The sequence below is a fragment of the Rhinoderma darwinii genome, chromosome 2 (genome assembly GCF_050947455.1).
Source record: "Rhinoderma darwinii isolate aRhiDar2 chromosome 2, aRhiDar2.hap1, whole genome shotgun sequence".
In the NCBI taxonomy this organism is placed as follows: Eukaryota; Metazoa; Chordata; class Amphibia; order Anura; family Rhinodermatidae; genus Rhinoderma; species Rhinoderma darwinii.
This window is the reverse complement of record NC_134688.1, coordinates 162,039,533-162,065,773: the sequence shown is the minus strand read 5'-3', so window position 1 is coordinate 162,065,773 and position 26,241 is coordinate 162,039,533. Positions and strand designations below refer to the sequence as shown.

General features: G+C 44.6%; 1 protein-coding gene across 1 annotated transcript in view; it reads right to left on the bottom strand.

The window, feature by feature from the left end:
• LOC142740852 (DNA dC->dU-editing enzyme APOBEC-3H-like) overlaps positions 1 to 25,926 on the bottom strand; it is a 53,925-nt gene extending 27,999 nt beyond the window's left edge. The window contains exon 1 of the mRNA XM_075850274.1: positions 25,886 to 25,926. The gene's annotated coding sequence lies outside the window, so the exon portion shown is untranslated. The remainder of the gene's footprint in view (positions 1 to 25,885) is intronic.
• Between the last annotated feature and the right edge of the window lie 315 nt (positions 25,927 to 26,241).

The window sequence follows — 26,241 nt, the reverse complement described above, 5'->3', positions numbered from 1 at the left end:
TGTAAACATAGTGTAAAAAAAGTTTTAAAACATTTAATAAAAGTTTCAAGTAATAAAATAAAACACAATTGCCCTTTTCTCTTATCAAGTTCTTTATTGTTGAAAAAAATAAACAAACCATACATATTTGGTATCGCCGTGTCCGTAACGGCCTGAACTATAAAAATATTATGTTATTTATTCCACGGGGTGAACGGCGTAAAAAAACCCGTAAATTACTATACCAGAATTTCTGTTTTTCGGTCACTTTGCCCTACAAATATTGGAATAAAAAGTGATCAAAAAATCGCATGTATCCAAAAATGGTACCTATATAAACTATAACTCGTCTCGCAAAAAACAAGCCCTCATACAGCTCTGTTGACTAAAAAATGAAAACATTATGGTTCTCAAAACTTAGTGACAGAAAAAATACATTCTTTTTACAAAAGTAATTTTATTGTGCAAAAAGTTGTAAAACATAAAAAGTGCTATAAATTAGGTATCGCCGGAATCGTACTGACCCGCAGAATGAAGTTAACATGTAGTTTATAACGCATGGTGGACGCTGTATAAAAAAAACTAAAAAAACGATGCCAGAAATGCAGTTTTTTGGTCACCTTGCCTCCCAAAAAAGAGCATAAAAAGTGATCAAAAAGTCACATGTACCCCAAAATGGTACCAATAAAAACTACAGCTCGTCCCGCAAAAAAACAGACCTCATACCACTACATCTATGAAAAAATAAAATTAGTTAAGGCTTCCATATGTCAGGTAATAAAAAAATATGCAGTTGCGCAGGCCCGAGGGGAACATTTCTTCTGTTTCAAGAGGCGAATTATCAAGGCCCTAAAATTAGGGAGCCAGGAAGGGGAGGGCCCAAACATATCTGTTGGAAGCGAGGGCGCCCGTATTATACCAGGACAACACTTCCCAGCAAAATTCTCCAAACTGCAAAGGTGTGAAGTGTGGACCAGAAGGGGATAAGGAAGGATATTTATCAGTGCAACACTGGCCTGTGCAGAAAGGATTGCTTCACAGCGTAACAAACATCTATGGATTATTTTACATTTTTTTTTAACCAATTATTATACCACCTGACTAAGCCCCTGATGTACTCTGCCCAGCTTACATGTACCCCCATATTATAAACGGAAACACCAGCAATACTGAAACAAAATTATTTCCAAGCAAATCCACACTCCAAAAGCCAAATGGTGCTCCTTTCCCTCTGAGCCCTACAGTTTGCCCAAACAGCTGTTTACTTCCACATATATGGCATCGCCATACCCGGGAGAACCCTTTAAACAATTTTGGGATGTGTGTCTCCAGTGGCATAAGCTGGGCAGGACATATTTGCCACTGAAATAGAATATATAGGGGGAAATGTAAATTTTTACTTTGCATCATCCGCAGCGCAATCATTTATGTGAAAGTCCTGTAGGGTGAAAATGCTCACTACACCCCTTAATAAATGCCTTGAGGGGTGTAGTTTCCAAAATGGGGTCACTTCTCAGGGGTTTCTTTTATTATTTCACATCAGAGCCTCTGCAATTGTGAACCAATACTTTGTAAATCGCCAAATTAGGCCTCAATTTTACATTGTACTCTTTCACTCCTGAGCCCTGTCAAATGTCCAGGCAAAAAATTAGGGCCACATGTAGGGTGTTTCTAAAATCGGGAAACACAGCATAATAATTAGAGAGCTGTCTTGTTATGGTGGCACAAGCTAGGCACCACATATTGGCATCTATGGAAAAAAATCCCATTTTCATTCTGCAACTTCGAGTGCACTCTAATTTCTGCAAAACACCTGCAGGGTTAACATGCCCACTACACCCCTAGGTGAATACCTTGAGTGGTGTAGTTTCCAAAATGGTGTCACTTCTTGGATGTGTCCACTGTTTTGGTCCCACAGGGGCATTGCAAATGCGACATAGCGACCTGAAACCAATCCAGCAAAATCTGCACTCCAAAAGCCAAATGCCGCTCCTTCCCTTCTGAGCCCTGCCGTGTGCCCAAATAGCAGTTTATTACCACATATGGGATATTACCGTACTCGGGAGAAGTTTCTTTACAAATGCTGGGGTTCTTTTTTTTCATTTATTTTTCCTTTATATGTTGAGAAAATGAAAAATGTTGAGCTAAAGCTACGTCTTATTGAAGAAAAGGCATTGTTTTTATTTTCACTGTCCAATTCTAATAAATTCTATGAAACACCTGTGGGGTCAAAATGCTTACTACACCCCTAGATTAATTCCTCAAGGGGTGTCGTTTCCTAAATGGAGTCACTTTTTGGGCGTTTTCATTGTTTTGTCCCCTCAGGTGCTCTTCAAATGCGACATGGCCTCCTCAAACCATTCCTTCTAAATGTGATCTCCAAAAGCCAAGTAGCGTTCTTTCCCTTCTGAGCCCTGCCGCGTGTCCAAACAGCAGTTTATGACCACATGTGGGGTATTGTTTTACTCTGGAGAAATTGTTTTAAAAATTTTGTGGTGCTTTTTCTCCTTTAGTCTTTGTGGAAGTGAAAAAAAAAATAGCTAAACCTACATTTTCTTTGAGAAAATGTAGATTTTAATTTTCACGGCCTAATTCCAATAATTTCTGCAAAAAATCTGTGCAGTCAAAATGCTCACTATACCTTTAGATAATTTCCGCAATGGGTGTAGTTTTCAAAATGGGGTCACTTGTAGGGGGTTTCCACTGTTTTGTCCCCTCAGGGGCTTTGCAAATGCGACATGGCCTCCGCAAACCATTCCTGCTAAATTTGAGCACCAAAAGCCAAATGGCGCTCTTTCCCTTCTAAGCCATGCTCTGTGTCCAAACAGCTGTTTATAACCACATGTGGGGTATTGTTTTACTCGGGAGAAATTGCTTCACAAATTTTGTGGTGGTTTTTCTCCTTGTGTCCTTGTGGAAATAAGAAAAAATTAGGTAAACCTACATATTCTTTGAAAACATTTAGATTTTCATTTTCACGGCCTACTTCCATTAGTTTCTCAAAAAAACCTGTGTAGTCAAAATGCTCACTATACCTCTAGATAATTTCCTCAATGGGTGCAGTTTCCAAAATGGGGTCACTTGTGGGGGGTTTCCACTGTTTTGGCCCCTCAGGGGCTTTGCATATGCAACATAGCCTCCGTAAACCATTCCTGCTAAATTTGAGCACCAAAAGTCAGGTAGCGCTCTTTCCCTTCTAAGCCCTGCCGTGTGTCCAAACATCCGTTTATGACCACATATGGGATATTGTTTTACTCTGGAGAAATTGCTTTACAAATGTTGTGGTGCTTTTTCCCCTTTAGTTCTTGTGGAAATTTAAAAAAAATTAGCTAAACATACATTTTCTTTGAAAAAATTTAGATTTTAATTTTTACGGCCTACATCCAATAATTTCTGCAATAAAACTGTGGGGTCAAAATGCTCACTATACCCATAGATAATTTCCTTTGAGGTGTCTGGTTTCCCAAATGGGGTCACTTTTGGGGGATTTCCACTCTTGTGGCACCGCAAGAGCCCTTCAAACCTGACATGGTGCCTAAAATATATTGTAATAAAAAGAAGGCCCCAAAATCCTCTAGGTGCTCCTTTGCTTCTGAGGCCTGTGCTTCAGTACATTACCACACTAGGGCCCCATGTGGGATATTTCCTAAAACTACAGAACCTGGGCAATAAATATTGAGTTGCATTTCTCTAGTAAAACTTTCTGTGTTACAAGAAAAGTCGATTAAAAATGAATTTCTGCAAAAACAAAATTAAATGTGGAAATTTCACCGCTACTTTGCTTAAATCCCAGTGAAACGTCTAAAGGGTTAAGAAACTTTATAAATGCTATCTTGAATACTTTGAGGGGTGAAGTTTTTTAAATGGGGTGACTTATTGTGGGCTTCTAATATATAAGACCCTAAAAGCCACCTCACAACTGAACTGGTCCGTGAAAAAATAGCCTTTTGAAATTTTCTTGAAAATGTGAGAAATTGCTGCTGAAGTTCTAAGCCTTGTAACGTTCTAGAAAAATAAAAGGATGTTCAAAAAATGATGTCAATCTAATGTAGACATATGGGGGATGTTAATTAGCAAAAATTTTGTGTGGTATAACTGCCTGTCTTACAAGCAGATACATTTAAATTTAGAAAAATGCAAATTTTCTTAATTTTTCGCTAAATTTTGATGTTTTTCACAATTAAATACTGAATGTATCGAACAAATTTAACATAAAGTCCAATGTGTCACGAGAAAACAATCTCATAATTTCTTGGAAAGGTAGAAGCATTCCGAAGTTATTACCACATAAAGTGGAACATGTCAGGTTGAAAAATGAGGCTCTGTCAGGAAGGTCAAAAGTGGCGAAAGAGGGAAGGGGTTAAATAATGCTGCCATATATACTGTACACATGAATAATGCTGCTATATACACTATACACATTAATAATGCCGCCATATATGGTGTACACATGAATAACACCATTGTTTATTGTACACATGAATAAAGCAACCATATATACTGTACACATAAAATGCCGCCATATATACTGTACACATGAATAATGCCGCTGTATACACTATACACAATAATGCCACCATATACACTGTACACTTGACTAAAGCAACCATATCTACTGTACACATGAAAACTGCCGCTACATATACTGTACACATGAACAATACAACCATATATACTGTAGCTGTTGAGGGTCATTATACTGTATGGGACAGCAGTGGGGGCATTATACTATATGATGGGGCATTATACTATATGGGAAAGCTATGGGGGCATTATACTGTATAGGGCAGCTATGGGGGGTATTATACTGCGTGGGGCATTATACTGAATGTGGCAGCTATGGAGGGAATTATACTGTATGGGGGCATTATACTGTATGGGGCAGCTATGGGGGGCATTATACTGTAAGGGGCATTATACTGTATGTGCCAGCTATGGAGGGCATTATACTGTATGGGTAGCTATGGGTGGCATTATACTGTATGGGGGCATTATACTGTATGGGGCAGCTATGGGGGCATTATACTGTATGGGGCATAATAGTGTATGGGGTAACTATGGGGGCATTATACTGTATGTGGCAGCTATGGAGGGCATTATACTGTATGGGGCAGCTATGGGGGCATTATACTGTATGGGGGGCATTATACTGTATGGGACAACTATGGGGGGCATTATACTGTATGGAGGGCATTATACTATAGGGCAGCTATGGGGGTACTATACTGCGTGGGGCATTATACTGAATGTGGCAGCTATGGAGGGCATTATACTGTATGGGGGCATTATACTGTATGGGGCGGCTTTGGGGGGCATTATACTGTATGGGGCATTATACTTTATGTGCCAGCTATGGAGGGCATTATACTGTATGGGACAGCTATGGGGGGCATTATACTGTATGGGGGACATTATGCTGTATGGGGCAGCTATGAGGGAATTATACTGTATGGGACATTATAGTGTATGGGATAGCTATGAGGGACATTATACTGTATGTGTCAGCTATGGAGGGCATTATACTGTATGGGGCAGCTGTGGGGGCATTATACTGTATGGGGGCATGATACAGAATGTGGCAGCTATTGGGGGCATTATACTGTATGTGGCAGCTATGGAGGGCATTATACTGTATGGTGGCATTATACTGTATGGGGCAGCTATGGGGGCATTATACTGTATGTGACAGCTATGGGGGGCATTATGCTGTATGTGGCAGCTATGAAGGGCATTATACTGTACGGGATAGCTATGAAGGGCATTATACTCTATGTGGCAGCTATGGGGGCATTATACTGTATGGGGCATTATAGTGTATGGGGCAGCTATGGGGGGCATTATACTGTATGTGGCAGCTGTGGGGGGCATTATACTGTGTGGGGGAAGCTATGGGGGCATTATACTGTGGGGACAGCTATGGGAGGCATTATACTGTGTGGTGGCATTATACTGTGGGGCAGCTATGGGGGGCATTAGACTGTGGGGGCATTCATGGGGTCTGTCGGGCAAGGCAGCTGAGCATAGGCGTGCACAGGGATCGGATGGTGTTGGGGAGGGGTAGGGGGGCCCAAGCTGAATTCTTGCACCAGGGCCCATGAGCCTTTAGCTATGTCCCTGGTCCCAGGCAGAGTGCTAGTAGTGCTCTGCCCAGGACTATGGCTCTGGGGTTGCCCCTGACAACACTGTCCATATATGGAGAGTGAGGTCAGGGGCTTCTCCTGGAATCAGCAATGCTCTGGCTGGGGATTCCACTCCTAGATGGAACCCCAAAGGTGCTACCTACAGGGAGGGGTGCTGTGTGGCACTACCAGGGAGCAGGTAGGAGGTCTCAGGCGAAAAGCGCATCGAGGCGTTTTTGTGCCACATCTCCCTACGTGCCCCTCTCCTACTACCATGTCTTTAGGTACAGTTTATTTATATTTATATTCTTTGATGACTCATTTAGCTTAATTTTAGCTTACCATCTTCATTTCTGTATCTGGGTCTTACTTTATGTGCATTTATCACCTATTTTTGCGTACCTATAAGATTTATATTTGACTATCTGGCCATTGCTGCTTAGTTAGTCATGCTTTGTATTTCATGGTGAGGTAGAGTATGGGATGTTTTTTGGTTGAGATGGGTTGTTCTGTTTACCTCTGGGTATTATTACATCTATACCACTGATGCTACTCTTCGTATGTGACCTATTCTACTTTGTTCATTTATATGGACAGTGAGATCAGGGGCTTCTCTTGGAATCGGCAATGCTCTGGCTGGGTTTTCCACTCCTAGATGGAACCCCAAAGGTGCTACCTACAGGGAGGGGGGCTGTGTGGCACTACCAGGGAAGCGGGCTGTGTGGCACTACCAGGGAGGTGGACTGTGTGGCACTACTATTAGCAAAGTAAATGGCATAAAATAGAATAAGATGTGGTTGGCAGGGCCAGATTATCATTGGAGCTCAAGCTCCATGGCCCGCTATCTGTCTGACTACTGGCCCCCACATACAATTGCTCTCCATTGCATCCACATCCTTTTATGCAGATACAATTGACAGCGCTGGAAGGGAAAGGTAACCATCAGTTCCCTTCCCTGCTATTTGGCGCTTTTCTTGTGATGCAGGCGGTGCGATAATGTCATCGCTCCGCCTGCATCGTTCCACTGGAGCAGCAGGTATCAGTAGAGACCAGGCCTTCTGGCACGGCGCGGGGTGTGGACCCACTGGGCCGTACCGCGTAGCGGGATAGCAGCTCATCAAACAGGTACAATGAATGTCTATAGTCCAGAAAGGGTACCTGAGGCAATGTAGACAGTAGCGATGGATTCAGGCTAAGATGAGGCTCCGATAGTAGACAGACATCCGGCGGGGTGTGACACACTAGATGCATTGGAGGATACACCATGACTCCAACTCTTGACGGCACAGAGGCATGGTAGCACAGGATACAGGGTACAGGTAGCAGGAACGGGTAACAATGGGAACTGGAAAACACTAGGTGACCATTTGCAAAGACAAACTTTTGGTAACACAACAACGCTCAGGCAATGCTCAAGAGGGCAAAGCCCCTTTTATAGTCCAGCAGCATCCTGGGCTAATTGCAGATATTCTGCAACTGTGCACGCACTGGCCCTTTAAGGCCGTGCAAGTGCGGGCGCGCACGCCCTGCGGGAGACAGTCTCTGAACCAGAAAGTGAGTGCCGGTGACTCTCAGGAGGGAGATGCCGCCGAGAACTCAGACGTCCATGGCCACGTCCGTCAGAGGGTAAGTAAGAACGACGGTCCGCGGCCATAGATGTTAAAGTATCCTGCCTCCTACGCCCTCTCTTCGTAGGGCCAGAGCAAATCTTCTTCACGAGGACAGGGGCATCGATGTTCTCCTCTGGCTCCCAAGACGTCTCCTCAGGGCCAAACCCCTCCAATCCACCAAATAAAACCTCCTTCCTCCCAGTTTCTTGGTGGCCAGGATCTCCCTCATTTCGAAAATCCCTGACGAGCCGCCTGGAGCCACTGCAGAACTAGGAGTCCTGGAGTAGCGGTTCAGGACCACGGGCTTCAGCAGGGAGACATGGGAGGAGTTAGGGTAGGAGGCAGCCGAAGCTTGTAAAACACAGGATTAATTTGCAGCAGAATCTCGAAGGGTCCGAGGAACCTGGGGGCAAAATTTCAAGAAGTACACTCAGCCGGATATACTTGGAAGACAGCCAGACCTTCGTACCTGGAAGAAACTGTCGAGGTTCTCGTCTTCTCGTGTCTGCCTTTTTCTTCATGCGATCCACCGCCAGCAGAATAGAAGATCGGGTCTGTTGCCATATCTGCAGAAACCCCCTGAAGGTAGAGTCAACTGCAGGCACCTGGGACATAGTAGAGACAGGAAGAGGTATTCGTGGATGTTGCCGTAGACAATGAAGAACGGACTGGAAGTGGTGGACTCACTAGTATGGTTGTTATAGGAGAACTCAGCCCACGTAAGCAGCTGCACCCAGTCATCATGCAGCCTGGAGACAAAGTGCCGCAGATAGTTCTCCATAATCTGGTTAACCCTCTCGACTTGACCATTGTACTGGGGATGTTAGACCGAGGAGAAGTTCAACGTTACACCGAGGAGACAGCAGAGTGCTCTCCAGAACTTCGAGGTGAACTGGACCCCTCAATCCGAGACAATATGCAGAGGCAAGACGTGCAGACGGAAGATGTGTTGGACGAAGAGATCGGTGAGTTGGGAGGCAGAAAGAAGATTAGTCAGTGGACCAAAATGAGCCATCTTGGAAAATCGATCCACCACCACCCAGACCACAATGCACCCAGCAGAAAGATGCAGATCTGTGACAAAGTCCATTGCAATATGTCGCCAGGGAGCATCAGGCACAGGCAGTGGTTGGAGCAGACCATCTGGTCTGGAGTGGGTAACTTTAATTGCTGCGCACACAGTACATGAGAAGACAAAGTCTGTGACGTCTTTGGGCAAAGTGGGCCACCAGAACTGACGGGCAATTAGGTCTTGGGTCTTACAGGCACCAGTGTGACCTGCCAACTTGGAACTGTGTCCCCAGCGAAGGATTCTTCCTCTGTCTGCCAGACGTACAAAGGTCCTTTCCGGAGGAATGTCTCTAACTTGCAGAGGGTTGACATAGATGATACAGGAAGGGTCAATAATATTCTGTGGGGGCTCCACAGTGTCCTCTGTCTCAAACGACCTAGACAAGGCATAGGCCCTCACATTCTTGTCGGTAGTGGAGTTCGAACTGGAACCGAGCAAAGAACAGTGACCACCTGGCTTGACGAGGATTCAGCCATCTGAAAATAGGTGAGGTTCTTGTGGTCTGTGAAGACCAGGATTGGATGAGCTGCGCCTTCTAGTAGGTGTCTCCACTCCTGCAGGGCCAGCTTGATGGCCAGTAATTCCCAATCCCCAATCGAGTAGTTGCGCTCTGCGGGAGAAAAAAGCTTAGAGTAGCAGCCACATACCACAGACTTGCCTTTGTAACCTCTCTGGAACAGAAGTGCACCAGCACCAACAGAGGAGGCGTCCACCTCCAACGAAAACTGTAGGGTCACATCAGGATGATGAAGAATTGAGGCTGACGTGAAGGCCTTTTTTAAGCTCTTGAACGTGGCCTCTGCTTCTGGAGTCCACTCCTTGGCATTCATGACATTTTAGGTGAGGGTAGAGATGAGAGCAGTCAATGAGGAGAAGTTGGGAATGAACAGCCGGTAGAAGTTGGCGAATCCAAGGAAGCGCTGTATGGCCCTTAAGCCTTGAGGGGGTGGCCATTCCAGGACAGCCTTTACCTTCTCAGGATCTATTTTAAGACCCTGATCGAAGATGATTTAGTTCAGGAAGGGTAGAGACTTTCTTTCGGACACGCACTTCTCCAGCTTGGAATATAGAGGTTTCTCCCTTAATCGAAGCAACACTTGGCGAACATGTCTCTGATGAGTTACAGGATCTGGGGAAATAATCAAAATGTAATCGAGATACACCACATCACAGACATAGAGGAGATTACGGAAAATATAATTGACGAATTCTTGAAAAACCGTAGGGGCGTTACACAGGTCGAAGGGCATAACCAGGTATTCGTAGTGCCCATCACGTGTATTAAATGCAGTCTTCCACTCGTCACCCTGACGAATCCGGATTAGATTGTAAGCCACTCGCAGGTCTAGTTTAGAAAAAATGTTTGCTATCAAACAGTTTGGAGATCAAAGCCAATGGGTATCTGTTCTTTACCCTGATCTGGTTTAGACCCCGGTAGTCAATGCAGGCTCGGAGGGAACCGTCTTTCTTTTTGACAAAGAAAAACCCTGCCCCAGCCGGGGATGAGGATTTGCGTATGAAGCCCCTCTTTAGATTCTCCTTAATATAGGTAGACATTGACTGGGTTTCATGTAAGGAGAGAGGGGGGGACGAACCAGGAACCAAGTCAATTGGGCAATCATAAGCTCGATGTTGTGGCAACGTCTCTGCCTCCTTCTTGTCGAAGACATCAGAGAACTGAGAGTAGCAGGAGGGCAACCCTACCAATGACTGATGCAGAGGAGGCTGAAGCGGATGGATATGTCCCAGACAGCGGTTGAGGCACTTGGGACCCCACTGGAGAAACTCTCCGGAGGTCCAATCCAGGACTGGGGTGTGTAAACGGAGCCAAGGCAAACCCAGCAGCACTTGGGCAGGACAAACAGGGAGATGAGCTCAGAATGAAGGGCTCCCACTTGAATCCTCAGCGGCTTGGTTACAGACAAAATTGGGTCGGACAGCGGCAGTCCATCCACCGAGGCAACGATCAACGGCTTCTCGAGAAGGGTAGTAGGCAAATTAAGAAGATCCACACGGTCTTTACATATGAAATTGGCTGCGAAGCCAGAGTCCAGATAGGCAGAGACCAGATAGGGCGTCTCACCAGCAACAATGGTCACAGGGATGAACAGCTTGGAGGAGAGTTCTCTATCAAATGCTGTGTCGCCCAGGGTTGGCTCTCCAACCAATCCTAGGCGTTGGAGTTTTTTGGCTTCTGGGACACAGACACACGACATGGCCAGCGAGGCAGCAATATAGACAGAGTCCAGAAGTGTGCCTGTGCTGTTTCTCCTGGACCGATAGTTTGAGACGACTGCATCGGAACTTCGGGTGGAGCAGCAGATGAAGACAAGAGGGGTTGCTGGAAGTTGCGAGCCAACCAAGGAAGTCTTCTCTCATGATGAACCTCTTGGGATCTCTCTCTGAGCCTCATGTCCACTCGGGTGGCAAGTAAAATTAGGTCGTCCAAGGTAGATGGTAGATCGGCGTCTCTCAGGAGGGAGATGCCGCCGAGAACTCACACGCCCATGGCCGCGGTCGTCAGAGGGTAAGTCAGAACGACAAGCCGCGGCCATAGACGTTACACCTTCATAGCTGGATATCATTGTGGAAACAGGGACATGGCCTTATGTGGGTGGGTGACTTGTGGCTTGGGACACAGTCTATAGGGGCACTGTGCGACACTGTCTATATGGGGTACTGTATGTCCGCGTGGTGCTTTAATAGCCTGAGTGTAATGTCGGGGTAGGGAGACAGACAGGTGAACCCTAATCTACCCGCCACTCAGTCCCTGCCTACTTGCACCGCCTGTCCTAGGCGACGGCGTACAACTGGGCGACGGTCCCTACGCTCAATATGTGCACGACAGACAAATAGACAAGGGTACACAGAAGCTAAGGGAAATGGGGCAGTTGCCCACGGCAACATCGCGAGCAACAGGGGTAGTGAACGAGCCGAGTCAAACCAGGAGTGTATGAGGTACCAAACGCAGAGCAGGACCGTAGTCAGTAAAGCCATGGTCAAAATGAAGCAAGGTCAGTAGTAATAGCAGGAGCAGCAGAGCCAGGAAACAGGAAATAATCACAAGCAAAGGACAGCAGGAAATGAAGGTATAAATAGACCGAGGGCGGGAGCTAGAACCGTCTGGCCAGGCTGTGATAGGTTCTCCCATTCCTCAGCTTACTAGCCTGAGTGGTAGCAGATCGAGTCACTCTGTCAGACCTAGGAGCAGATGCAGACTGATTAACCACGGGTGTCGACACAGGAGCTGTGTCTGGCAGATCCTTTACAGTACCCCCCTTTTATGAGGGGCCACTGGACCCTTTCTAGGTGGACCTGGCTTATTGGGGAACCGAAGATGGAACCTCCTGAGCAATACCCCAGCGTGAACATCCCGGGCGGGTACCCAAGTCCTCTCCTCAGGCCCGTATCCTCTCCAATGGACCAGGTACTGGAGGGAGCCTTGGACCATCCTGCTGTCTACAATCTTGGCCACCTCAAATTCTACCCCTTCAGGGGTGAGAACAGGGACCGGAGGTTTTCTCGAGGTAGCCAAGGACGGAGAGCAGCGTTTCAGGAGGGAGGCATGAAACACGTCCTGTATTCAAAAAGACGGGGGTAACTCCAGTCGGAAGGAGACAGGGTTAAGGACCTCAATGACCTTGTACGGCCCTATATACCGGGGAGCAAATTTTTGGGACGGGACTTTAAGGCGCAAATTTTTTGAAGACAGCCACACCAGATCCCTGACCACAAACAAGGGGTTAGCAGAACGTCTTCTATCTGCCTGAGTCTTTTGTATGCTCTGGGACGCCTCTAGGTTCTTCTGAACCTTGGCCCAGACTGTGCACAGTTCCCGATGAATGACATCTACCTCTGGATTGTTGGAACCACCAGGTGAAACGGAGGAGAACCGTGGATTAAACCCAAAATTACAGTAAAAGGGGAGACCCCTGATGAGTTACTGACCCGGTTATTAAGGGAAAATTCGGCGAGGGAAATGAAGGAGACCCAATCATATTGACAGTCAGACATAAAATACCTTAAATATTGTTCTAGAGACTGATTAGTCCTCTCAGTTTGGCCATTAGTTTCAGGATGGAAGGCCGAGGAGAAGGACAGATCAATCTCCAACTTTTTACAGAAAGCTCTCCAAAACAATGAAACAAATTGTACCCCTCTGTCAGAAACAATATTGACAGGAACCCCATGGAGATGCAGGATGTGTTTGACAAACAAGGTAGCTAACGTCTCGGCATTGGGTAGTTTTTTGAGGGGCACAAAGTGGCACATCTCACTGAAGCGGTCTACTACAACCCACACCACCGACTTGCCTTGAGATGGAGGCAGATCGGTGATAAAATCCATGGAGATATGGGTCCAAGGTCTCTGAGGAATGGGCAAAAAACATAGTATGCCCGCTGGATGGGACCTGGGAGTCTTGGACTTAGCACAAATTTCCCAAGCGGCGACGTAGGCCTTAACGTCTTTAGGCAACCCAGGTCACCAATAGTTTCTGGCAATGAGGTGCTTGGTACCCAGGATGCCTGGATGGCCAGATAGTGCAGAGTCATGATTTTCCCTGAGTACCCTTAGCCGGAATTGCAAGGGAACAAACAGCTTGTTCTCAGGAAGGTTCCTGGGAGCTGAAAATTGATCAGCCGAAATTTCGGAGACTAAGTCAGAATCAAAAGAGGAAATGATTATACCTGGGGGCAAAACACAAGCAGGATCTTCCTCTGAAGGAGGGCTGGCCATGAAGCTATGCGACAGTTCATCAGTTTTAATATTTTTAGACCCAGCTCTATAGGTGACCAAAAAGTTGAATCTAGTAAAAAACAACGCCCATCGAGCTTGTCTCGGGTTTAGCCTCCGGCAGATTCTAGATAAACCAGATTCTTGTGGTCGGTAAGGATCGTTACCAGGTGCCTAGCCCCCTCCAAGAAGTGGCGCCACTCTTCAAATGCCCATTTAATGGCTAAGAGTTCGCGGTTGCCAATGTCATAGTTACTTTCAGTGGGCGAGAACTTCCTGGAGAAGCAGGCACAGGGACGGAGATGGGTGAGGGACCTGGTACCCTGGGACAAGACAGCACCCACTCCCACCTCGGAGGCGTCAACCTCCACGATGAATGGCTCCATTTGGTTAGGCTGAATCAGCACTGGGGCCGAGATAAAGCACTTCTTAAGGACCTCAAAAGCCTGGACCGCCTCCGGAGGCCAGTGGAGGAGATCAGCACCTTTGCGAGTAAGATCCATAAGAGGCTTAGCGATGACCGAGAAGTTAGCAATAAATCTCTTGTAATAATTAGCAAACCCCAGGAAGCACTGTAACGCCTTCAGGAAGGCAGCCACAGCCTGAACCTTGGCAGGGTCCATGCGGAATTCATTAGGAGTGAGGATTTGACCCAAAAATGGTATCTCCTGCACCCCAAACACACATTTTTCGGTTTTAGCAAAGAGTTTGTTTTCCCGAAGGGCCTGGAGCACCTTCCTGACATGCTCAATGTGGGAGGACCAGTCCGTGGAAAACACAAGTATGTCATCAAGGTACACTACAAGAAATACCCCCAGGTAGTCTCTTACAATCTCATTTATGAAATTCTGGAAGACCGCGGGAGCATTACACAACCCAAAGTACATGATGAGGTATTCGAAATGACCTTCGGGCGTGTTAAACGCCGTCTTCCACTCATCCCCCTCTCTGATGCGGATAAGGTTATAAGCCCCCCGCAGATCAAACTTAGAGAACCATTGGGCCCCCTGAACCTGATTGAAGAGATCAGGAATCAAAGGAAGGGGATACTGGTTCCTTACAGTGACCTTATTCAAGTTTCGGTAATCAATGCACGGCCTAAGACCACCATCCTTCTTCCCTACGAAGAAGAAGCCAGCACCTACCAGAGAAGTAGAGGGGCGAATGTAACCCTTGGCCAAGCATTCCTGGATATACTCTCTCATGGCTTCACGTTCGGGACAAGAGAGATTAAATATCCTACCCTTAAGGAGTTTAGCTCCTGGTACCAAATCGATAGCGCAATCTTATTCTCTATGAGGAGGTAACACTTCGGAGGCCTTTTTAGAAAAAACATCAGCGAAGTCCTGTATAAACTCAGGTAGAGTGTTCACCTCCTCAGGGAGAGAAATAAAATTAACAGAAAAACAGGACGTTATGCATTCATTACCCCATTTGGTAAGCTCCCAGTATTCCAGTTAAACATGGGATTATGCATCTGCAACCAGAGAAGACCTAAAATCAAATCGGACGATAATCCCTGCATCACCAGTAGAGAGCACTGCTCCAAATGCATGGAGCCAACAATGAGTTCAAAAACAGGGGTATGCTGCGTAAAATAACCATTAACAAGTGGGGTGGAGTCGATACCCACTACCGGGACAGGTTTAGGCAAATCAATTAATGGCATAGCTAAAGACATAGCAAATTCCACAGACATAATATTAGCAGAAGACCCTGAATCCACGAAGGCACTGCCGGTAGCAGACCTACCCTCAAAAGAGACCTGAAAGGGAAGCAAGATCTTATTAGGTTTCATATTTACGGGAAATACCTGTGCGCCCAAGTGACCTCCCCAATGGTCACTTAGGCGCGGAAGTTCTAGCGGCTGCTTATTCTTACGCCTAGGACAGTTGTTCACTTGATGCTTTTCATCCCCACAGTAGAAGAAGAGACTATTCTTCCTACGGAGCTCTCTACGTTGTTGGGGAGACACGGAGGCCCCGAGTTGCATTGGTTCATCCGAGTTTTCCGTGGAAGAATGAAGCAACGGAACCTCGGGAGCCATCATGGGGGAGCCAGAGGGGAAAGCACAAAAAATTTCAAGTCGTCGTTCCCTGAGACGTCGGTCAAGACGTACCACTAAAGCCATTACCTGATCTAGAGAGTCTGAAGGGGGATAGCTAACTAACATGTCTTTCAGGGCGTCTGACAGACCCAATCTAAACTGGCACCTCAAGGCAGTCTTGTCAGTCTCGTCATATATGAGCCCGAGAGCAGAAAAAAAAAAGATTAACAGAGGAAGTTCAGGGGCGTCAGGAGCCAAGGAGAAGGCCCATTCTTGGGGCCCGTGCTGGAGCCGGGACATAATTATACCCACTCGCTGGATCTCAGAACCTGAGGAGTGGGGCCTTAGACGGAAATAGAGCCTACAACTCTCCCGAAAGGAGAAAAAAGTCTTCTGGTCCCCTGAGAACCGGTCAGGCAACTTGAGGTGGGGTTCAAGAGGTGAGGTGGGGGCACTACCAGGGTGGCATCACGCTGGTTGCACCTTTGATCCAGGGCTTGGATCTGTAGTGAGAGACCCTGCATTTGCTGATCCAGGGTCTCAAGGGGGTCCATAGTGTGTCAGGGACCAGGGTAGAAAAGATATATGGGCTTGTGATTATGTAATGTCGGGTAGAGAGACAGACAGGTGAGCCCGAATCTACCCGCCACTCAGTCCCTGCCTACTTGCATGGCCCGTCCTAGGAGACGGCGTACAACTGGGTGACGGTCCCTACTCTCAATATGTGCACGACAGACAAACAGACAAGGGTACACAGAAGCTAAGGGAAATGGGGCAGTTGCCCACGGCAACACCACGAGCAACAGGGGTAGTGAACGAGCCGAGTCAAACCAGGAGTGTACGAGGTACCAAACGCAGAGCAGGAGCGTAGTCAGTAAAGCCAGGGTCAAAATGAAGCAAGGTCAGTAGTAATAGCAGGAGCAGCAGAGCCAGGAAACAGGAAAGAATCACAAGCAAACGACAGCAGGAAATGAAGGTAAAAATAGACCGAGGGCGGGAGCTAGAACCGTCTGGCCAGGCTGTGATAGGTTCTCCTACTCCTCAGCTTACCAGCCTGAGTGGTAGCAGATCAAGTCACTCTGTCAGACCTAGGAGCAGATGCAGACTGATTAACCACGGGCGTCGACACAGAAGCTGTGGCTGGCAGATCCTTTACACTGAGGCGCAGCGTGTGTGTGTGTGGCACTTAATCTGCAATGGGCACAGCATTAGGCACTATTTTCAGAGGGCCCATCTTGTGGCACTATTTTAATGAGACACTATGTGTGGCACTTTAATTTCATGGGGCACAGTGTGTGACATGATTGTATTCAAGTGTGACACCATGAGGATTTTGTCTTAGTATAGGGGCTGTGTATGTGTTGAAAAAGCAAGGCATCAAAGACATCTGGATGGAGATGTCGTCATGGAGGTCTGGACCAGATGGAGAAGAAAAGGAAGCAGAACGATGCCAGTCAGAGAAGACGTCACTGAATGTAAATTTTTATTCTGCCTCTGACTAATCAGTACTGGATTCACTGTATGATCTGAAACGAGATGATGGGTAGTAGCATTCTTTTGGTGAAACTGCAACTCCCAGCATAACTTTACCATTATATAGGTCATACTGTGAACTGTAGTAACTGTACAACCTTATATGGAAGGAGCTAACCTGACTTTGCAAATGATCTCTGTACTGATCTGCATCTGTGCTGTATGTATGTATGTACACTACTGTTCAAAAGTTTAGGGTCACTTAGAAATTTCCTTATTTTTGAAAGAAAAGCACAGTTTTTTTCAATGAAGATAACATTAAATTATTCAGAAATACACTCTATACATTGTTAATGTGGTAAATGACTATTCTAGCTGCGAACGTCTGGTTTTTAATGCATTATCTACATAGGTGTATAGAGGCCCATTTCCAGCAACCATCACTCTAGTGTTCTAATGGTACATTGTGTTTGCTAACTGTGTTAGAAGGCTAATGGATGATTAGAAAACACTTGAAAACCCTTGTGCAATTATGTTAGCACCGCTGTAAACAGTTTTGCTGTTTAGAGGAGCTATAAAACTGACCTTCCTTTGAGCTAGTTGAGAATCTGGAGCATTACATTTCTGGTTTCGATTAAACTCTCCAAATGGCTAGAAAAAGAGAGCTTTCATGTGAAACTCGACAGTCTATTCTTGTTCGTAGAAATGAAGGCTATTCCATGCGAGAAATTGCCAAGAAACTGAAGATTTCCTACAACGGTGTGTACTACTCCCTTCAGAGGACAGCACAAACAGGCTCTAACTAGAGTAGAAAGAGAAGTGGGAGGCCCCGCTGCACAACTGAGCAACAAGACAAGTACATTAGAGTCTCTAGTTTGAGAAATAGACGCCTCACAGGTCCTCAACTTGCAGCTTCATTAAATAGTACCCGCAAAACGCCAGTGTCAACGTCTACAGTGAAGAGGCGATTCCGGGATGCTGGCCTTCAGGGCAGAGTGGCAAAGAAAAAGCCATATCTGAGACTGGCTAATAAAAGGAAAAGATTAATATGGGCAAAAGCACACAGACATTTGACAGAGGAAGATTGGAAAAAAGTGTTATGGACAGACGAATCGAAGTTTGAGGTGTTTGGATCACACAGAAGAACATTTGTGAGACGCAGAACAACTGAAAAGATGCTGGAAGAGTGCCTGATGCCATCTGTCAAGCATGGTGGAGGTAATGTGATGGTCTGGGGTTGCTTTGGTGCTGGAAAAGTGGGAGATTTGTACAAGGTAAAAGGGATTTTAAATAAGGAAGGCTATTACTCCATTTTGCAACGCCATGCCATACCCTGTGGACAGCGCTTGATTGGAGCCAATTTCATCCTACAACAGGACAATGACCCAAAGCACACCTCCAAATTATGCAAGAACTATTTTGGGAAGAAGCAGGCAGCTGGTATTCTATCTGTAATGGAGTGTCCAGCGCAGTCACCAGATCTCAACCCCATAGAGCTGTTGTGGGAGCAGCTTGACCGTACGGTACGCAAGATGTGCCCATCAAGCCAATCCAACTTGTGGGAGGGGCTTCTGGAAGCATGGGGTGAAATTTCTCCCGATTACCTCAGCAAATTAACAGCTAGAATGCAAAAGGTCTGCAATGCTGTAATTGCTGCAAATGGAGCATTCTTTGACGAAAGCAAAGTTTGAAGGAGAAAATTATTATTTCAAATAAAAATCATTATTTCTAACCTTGTCAATGTCTTGACTATATTTTCTAGTCATTCTGCAACTCATTTGATAAATATAAGTGTGAGTTTTCATGGAAAACACAAAATTGTCTGGGTGACCCCAAACTTTTGAACGGTAGTGTATGTACAGAGCTTGGTTCTGACACCATATCTGAAACTTTATCTGTTTACTAAAGTTTTGTATTTGGGAGGTTTGTCAAAAAGCTACGAGATTTGTTGCGGCATGCTGCGAACGCTGCACAGTTTTCCAACCTTCTCATTTAGGGTACTGAATATGCACATATAGGTCTATATGTAATGGGTGAGTTTAATATAATAAGTGTGGGCAGGTAGGTTTGTATTCTTATCCTATTTATTCATAATACATTTACATTGTGCTCTGAAAGGGGTTGTCCTAGCATGATCACCCTCATTTAAATGGCAGCTCATACACCAATGAGCTGATAGTTGGGGATCTGGTTGCTCAAATTCTGTAAATCTGCATAAAGCGCTTCTGCAAGTTAAATGGGGTATTAAAGTCAAAGGGTGAATGTGTAATACATAGTCACACTGAGTCCTCAAGCTCAAGACACACTCTTTGTAGTGGCTCTTCATGCTGACTAATAGATGGCACTTCTGATGAAATACTAACCCTGTCTTGATGCGACATACCCAGGTGTGGGATCCTGCCGAATCACCCCGGTTCTCCCAAACCGGTGGTTCAAATTGCAGCTGGTTCGCAGAACTGGGGTGAAGCGGGAAACCGGAACCGGTCCCCTGCACTCAATTGTATTTGTATCCTTAGGACACTAATACAATTCAGTTGACTAGCGCTGCCCTGGCGAGGCACATGATGCCTCGCCATTCAGTGCTTTAGTGATGATGCAGTCGGCACTATGACGTCATCGCGCATCTGCGTCATTCTGCTGGAGGAGGACTGGCGTCGCTGGAGGATGGCGCGGCAACGGGACAGGTAAGCATATGTTTGTTTTTTCCTTTTTACTGTGGGCAGTGTTGGGGCCTTAACTATAGGGGACAATAACTACAGGGGAGGACTATATAGCAGACAATAAGTACAGGGAGGTCTATACAGGGGACAATAACTACAGGGGAGGAGTATATAGGGGGTAATAACTAGAGGGGAGGACTATATAGGGGACAATACATACAGGGGAGGACAATATAGGGGACAATAACTACATGGGAGGACTAAATAGGGCACAATAACTACAGGGGAAGACTATATAGCGGACCATAACTACAGGGGCGGACTATATAGGGGACAATAACTACAGGGGGGCACTAACTACAGGGAAGGACTATATAGGGGCACTATCTACAGGTGAGGACTACATCCTATCCCTATCTATAGGGTACACCAGAAGGGACACTATCTACAGGGGACGCCATAGGGTGCACTATCTACAGGGAACACCACAGGGGGAACTATCTATAGGGAACAATAATAATAACGCCACAGGGGGCCCTATCTACAGGGAACGCTACTATCTACAGAGGGCACTACGGGGAGCACTATCTACAGAGGGCTCTATGAGAGGCATTATCTACAGGGGGCTCTATGAGAGGCACTATAAGGGGTTTTACACTGGGAAAAAACTCATTCATCTGCTGGTCATATCGTTTTAATAAAGTAAAATATTATCATTGTCGGCCGCACATCTCCCGGTGTAAACAGGGAGACGTGCTGCCGACATGATAATAATGTATGGGGACGAGCGATCTGAGTAACGTCCGCTCGTCTCCATCCATATCTCCGGGTGACAGGAGCAAACGAGCGCCGATCAATGATGTATCGTTGATCGGTGCTCGCTGCACTGTCCAAATTTCGGCAGGTGTAAAAGGCCCCTATATACAGGGGGCTCTATGAGGAGCACCATCTACAAGGGGCACTGTGTGTGGTGCATTACTTTACAGTGTTTGACACAATTTTATTCATGGACACAGTGTATGGTACTATAATATTCAGGAGCGCAGTGTATAGTAATATATTTAGCACAGTGTATAGTACTATTACGTTTGGGAACACAGTGTATGGTACTATTATATTCAGAGGCACAGTGTATGATACTATTATATTTAGGAGCATAGAGTGTGGCACCATGGGAATTTTATCTTCGTTAATAGGTGCGGAAATGTTAGAAAAGTGAGGAACTGAAGACATCTGAGCGGCAAACTGCAGAAATGGGTCGTGGCCGGGAGAAGTCATAATAGAGAACCAAAGAAAAGAGAAAAAAAAACTACTCCAATCTGAGAAGTCGTCACCGCTGAGTCACTAAATCTAAATGTTTATTCTTCCTGTGACTGGCCACTACTGTAAAAATAGAGAAAATGGACAGCACAGTAGAACAACAACGTCCAGGGTAGCAGGATGCAAGCCTCCAGGAATCTGACTTTAGAGTCCCCAGATATCAGACAAAATAGAAATAGAGGCAGCTTGACAAAGGCTGCATTGAAAAGCTGAAACTTTGCATTCTATTGCACAGATGGGTGAATAAAAATCCCTTTTTTTGACATTTGGAGTGCTGCCTCTATTTCTATTTTGTCTGATCAGTACTGTAGTCACTGTATGATCTGCAGCGAGATGGGTGTATCGTTCTTTTTGTGTGAAATAACAACTCCCAGCATATGCTTACCATCATCTGGCTATACTGGGAGCTGTAGTTTTATGCTGTACAAACTTATATGGCAGGGGTTAAACTGAATTTGCAAATGATCTATGTACTGAGATGCATTTGTGCTTGTGCTGTATATATGTACTGAGCTTTGTTCTGGTGCTGTATTTATGTACGGAGCTTGGTTCTGGAGTTATATACATCATAACAACCAAGCTCAATACATATATACAGCACCAAAGAGGAGCTCAAAACATATATACAACTCCAGAATAAAGATCAGTACATATATACAGCACCAGAACAAAGCTCAGTACATAAATACAGCATCAGACCCAAGCTCAGTACATACATACAGCATCAGAACCAAACTCAGAACATATATAAAGTATCAGAACCAAGCTCAGTACATATATACAGCATCAGAACCAAGCTCAGTATATAAATACAGCACCAGAACAAAGCTCTGTAGATATATACAGCAGAAGACCCAAGCTCAGTACATATATACAGCATCAGAACCAAGCTCAGTACATATATACAGCACAAGAACGAAGCTCAGTACATAAATACAGCACCAGAACAAAGCTCATTACATAAATACACCAGAACTAAGCTCAGTACATATATACAGCATCAGAACTAAGCACAGTACATATATACAGCATCAGAACCAAGCTCATCTACAGCATCAGAACCAAGCTCAGTACATCTATACAGCATCAGAACCAAGCTCAGTACATATATACAATACCAGAACCAAGCTCAGTACATAAATACAGCACCAGAACAAAGCTCATGCCATAAATACACCAGAACTAAGCTCAGTACATATATACAGCATCAGAACCAAGCACAGCACATATATACAGCATCAGAACCAAGCTCAGTACATATCTACAGCATCAGAACCAAGCTCAGTACATATATACAGCATCAGAACTAAGCTCAGTACATCTATACAGCATCAGAACCAAGCTCAGTACATATATACAATACCAGAACCAAGCTCAATACATATATACAGCACCAAAGAGAAGCTCAGTACATTTATACAGCTCAAGAACCAAGCTCATTACATAAATACAACACCTGAACTAAGCTCAGTACATATACAGTGAAGGAAATAAGTATTTGATCCCTTGCTGATTTTGTAAGTTTGCCCACTGTCAAAGACATGAACAGTCTAGAATTTTTAGGCTAGGTTAATTTTACCAGTGAGAGATAGATTATATAAAAAAAAAAAAGAAAATCACATAGTCAAAATTATACGTATTTATTTGCATTGATCCCTTTGGCAAACAAGACTTAATACTTGGTGGCAAAACCCTTGTTGGCAAGCACAGCAGTCAGACATTTTTTGTAGTTGATGATGAGGTTTGCACACATGTTAGATGGAATTTTGGCCCACTCCTCTTTGCAGATCATCTGTAAATCATTAAGATTTCAAGGCTGTCGCTTGGCAACTCGGATCTTCAGCTCCCTCCATAAGTTTTCGATGGGATTAAGTCTGGAGACTGGCTAGGCCAATCCATGACCTTAATGTGCTTCTTTTTGAGCCACTCCTTTGTTGCCTTGGCTGTATGTTTCGGGACATTGTCGTGCTGGAAGACCCAGCCACGAGCCATTTTTAATGTCCTGGTGGAGGGAAGGAGGTTGTCACTCAGCATTTGACGGTACATGGCTCCATCCATTCTCCCATTGATGCGGTGAAGTAGTCCTGTGCCCTTAGCAGAGAAACACCCCCAAAACATAATGTTTTCACCTCCATGCTTGACAGTGGGGACGGTGTTCTTTGGGTCATAGGCAGCATTTCTCTTCCTCCAAACACGGCGAGTTGAGTTAATGCCAAAGAGCTAAATTTTAGTCTCATCTGACCACAGCACCTTCTCCCAAACACTCTCAGAATCATCCAGATGTTAATTTGCAAACTTCAGACGGGCCTGTACATGTGCCTTCTTGAACAGGGGGACCTTGCGGGCACTGCAGGATTTTAGTCCATTATGGTGTAATGTGTTACCAATGGTTTTCTTGGTGACTGTGGTCCCAGCTGCCTTGAGATCATTAACAAGTTCCCCCCGTGTCGTTTTTCGGCTGAGCTCTCACCTTCCTCAGGTTCAAGGATACCCCACAAGGTGACATTTTGCATGGAGCCCCAGATCGATGTCGATTGACAGTCATTTTGTATGTCTTCCATTTTCTTACTATTGCACCAACAGTTGTCTCCTTCTCACCCAGCGTCTTACTTATGGTTTTGTAGCCCATTCCAGCCTTGTGCAGGTCTATGATCTTGTCCCTGACATCCTTAGAAAGCTCTTTGGTCTTGCCCATGTTGTAGAGGTTAGAGTCAGACTGATTAATTGAGTCTGTGGACAGGAGTCTTTTATACAGGTGACCATTTAAGACAGCTGTCTTTAATGCAGGCACCAAGTTGATTTGGAGCGTGTAACTGGTCTGGAGGAGGCTGAACTCTTAATGGTTGGTAGGGGATCAAATACTTATTTCTCTGTGCACAATGCAAATAAATATATATAATTTTGACTATGTGATTTTCTTTTTTTTTTTTATATATATAATCTATCTCTCACTGGTAAAATTAACCTAGCCTAAAAATTCTAGACTGTTCATGTCTTTGACAGTGGGCAAACTTACAAAATCAGCAAGGGATCAAATACCTATTTCCTTCACTGTATACAGCACAAGAACCAAGCTCAGTACATATATACAGCCCCAGAACCAAGCTCAGTACATATATACAGTATCATAACCAAGCTCAGTACATATATACAGCCACAGAACCAAGCTCAGTACATATATACAGCATCAGAACCAAGCTCAGTACATATATACAGCACCAGAACAAAACTCAGTACATAAATACAATACGAAAACCAAGCTCATCACATAAATACAGTACTGAGCTTAGTTTTGGTGCTGTATGTATGGTGTGTGTATATATGTACTGAGCTTGGTTCTGATGCTGTATATATGTATGAGCTTTGTTCTGATGCTGTATATATGTATGAGCTTGGTTCTGGTGTTGTATATATGTACTGAGCTTGGTTCTGGTGTTGTATATATGTACTGAGCTTGTTGTGGTGCTGTAAATATGTACTGAGCTTAGTTCTGGTGCTGTATTTATATGCTGAGCTTGGTACCGGTACTGTATATATGTACTGAGCTTCGTTCTGAGGCTGTATATATGTACTGAGCTTGATTCTGGTGCTGTATTCATATTCTGAGCTTTGTTCTGGTGCACTTTATATGTACTGCGCTTGGTTCTGGTGTTGTGTATATGTACTTAGCCTGGTTCTGGTGCTGTATACATGTACTGAGCTTTGTTCTGGTGAGTATATATGTACTGAGTTTGGTTCTGGTGCAGTAGATATGTACTGATCTTGGTTCTGGTGAGTATATATGTACTGAGCTTGGTTTTGGTGTTGTATTTATGTACTGAGCTTTGTTCTGGTGCTGTATATATGTACTGAGCTAGGTTCTGGCGCTGTATTTATGTATATGAGCTTGGTTCTGTTGTTGTATATATGTAATGGGCTTGGTTTTGGCACTGTATATATGAACTGAGCTTATTTCTGTTGCTGTATTTATGTACTGAGATTGGTTCTGGTGTTGTATTTAGGTACTGAGTTTTGTTCTGGTGCTGTTTATATGCACTGAGCTTGGTTCTGGAGCTGTATATACTGTATGTTCTAAGCTTGCTTATGGTGCTGTATATATGTATGAGCTTTGTTCTGGTGTTGTATTTATGTACTTGGCTTTGTTCTGGTGTTGTATATGTGGACAGAGCTTTGTTCTGGTGCTGTATATATATGTATAAGCTTGGTTTTGGTGTTGTATTTATGTACTTGGCTTTGTTCTGTTGCTGTATATATGTACTGAGCTTGGTTCTGGCACTGCATCTGTGCATTAGCCATGAGATTTGTCACGGCTTACTGCGCACGCCGAACTGTCCTCCACCCTTCTGACAGTGCACAGCCTCACTAAACGGGCTGAGCAGGCTTAGGATATTGAATGTGCCCATTCAGGTCTATACATAATGGGTGAGTTTAATATAATGTGTGGGTAAGTAGGTATGTACGCTTATGTAATTATATACATAGCGTGGAAATCCACACTAAAACATTCTGGACAGGGAATTTCTTTATTTAGAGTCCACTTTAATATAGGGCGTATTTGGAATATAGTAATTTTTTTATTTTATTATCAGAATAATTTTCCATGGCGCGATACACAGCAAAACACCGCAACCCCCCCAACGTGTATGTCTTTGTCCGCAAAACAGGAAACCTGTTGTTAAAAATTTGAATCCCACCGTTAGACATACCCTTTAACAAAGAAAACCTTGATGTAAATGAGAACTCTGATACAGTTCTTTTACAAACACAGACTTTCACTCTCAAGTCTTTCCTTTTACTTTGTATTTATAAATGTAGTTATAATTGCAAACCTTTCCAACAAATCTAACTATTAAAAAGCTAAAAATTCCTACCTTGTTTACGTGACCAGCAGTACACTGTTCTGAGTGTTATGGTTACACCCACATTCAGGGCATGCGTACATCAAGATATGAAAATGAAAGTGAAAAGAATTTAACCCTTCCATATACATCAGAACGTTTACTTGTGAAATTTCAATTTGAAAAGATACAGGGCAAATGTATAAAATATTTAAAAGACAAAAGGTAAATAAATAAATAGACTTACAGAAAGTTGCATATACAAAATCATAACCTTAAGCTCATAATACACATAATCTATGCATCGAAGTTTAAAGTCTAGCAATCTTTATTGACTCAATTTATGCAAGAATTTAGAAATGAGTCACACATGGATAAGGCGGCATCAG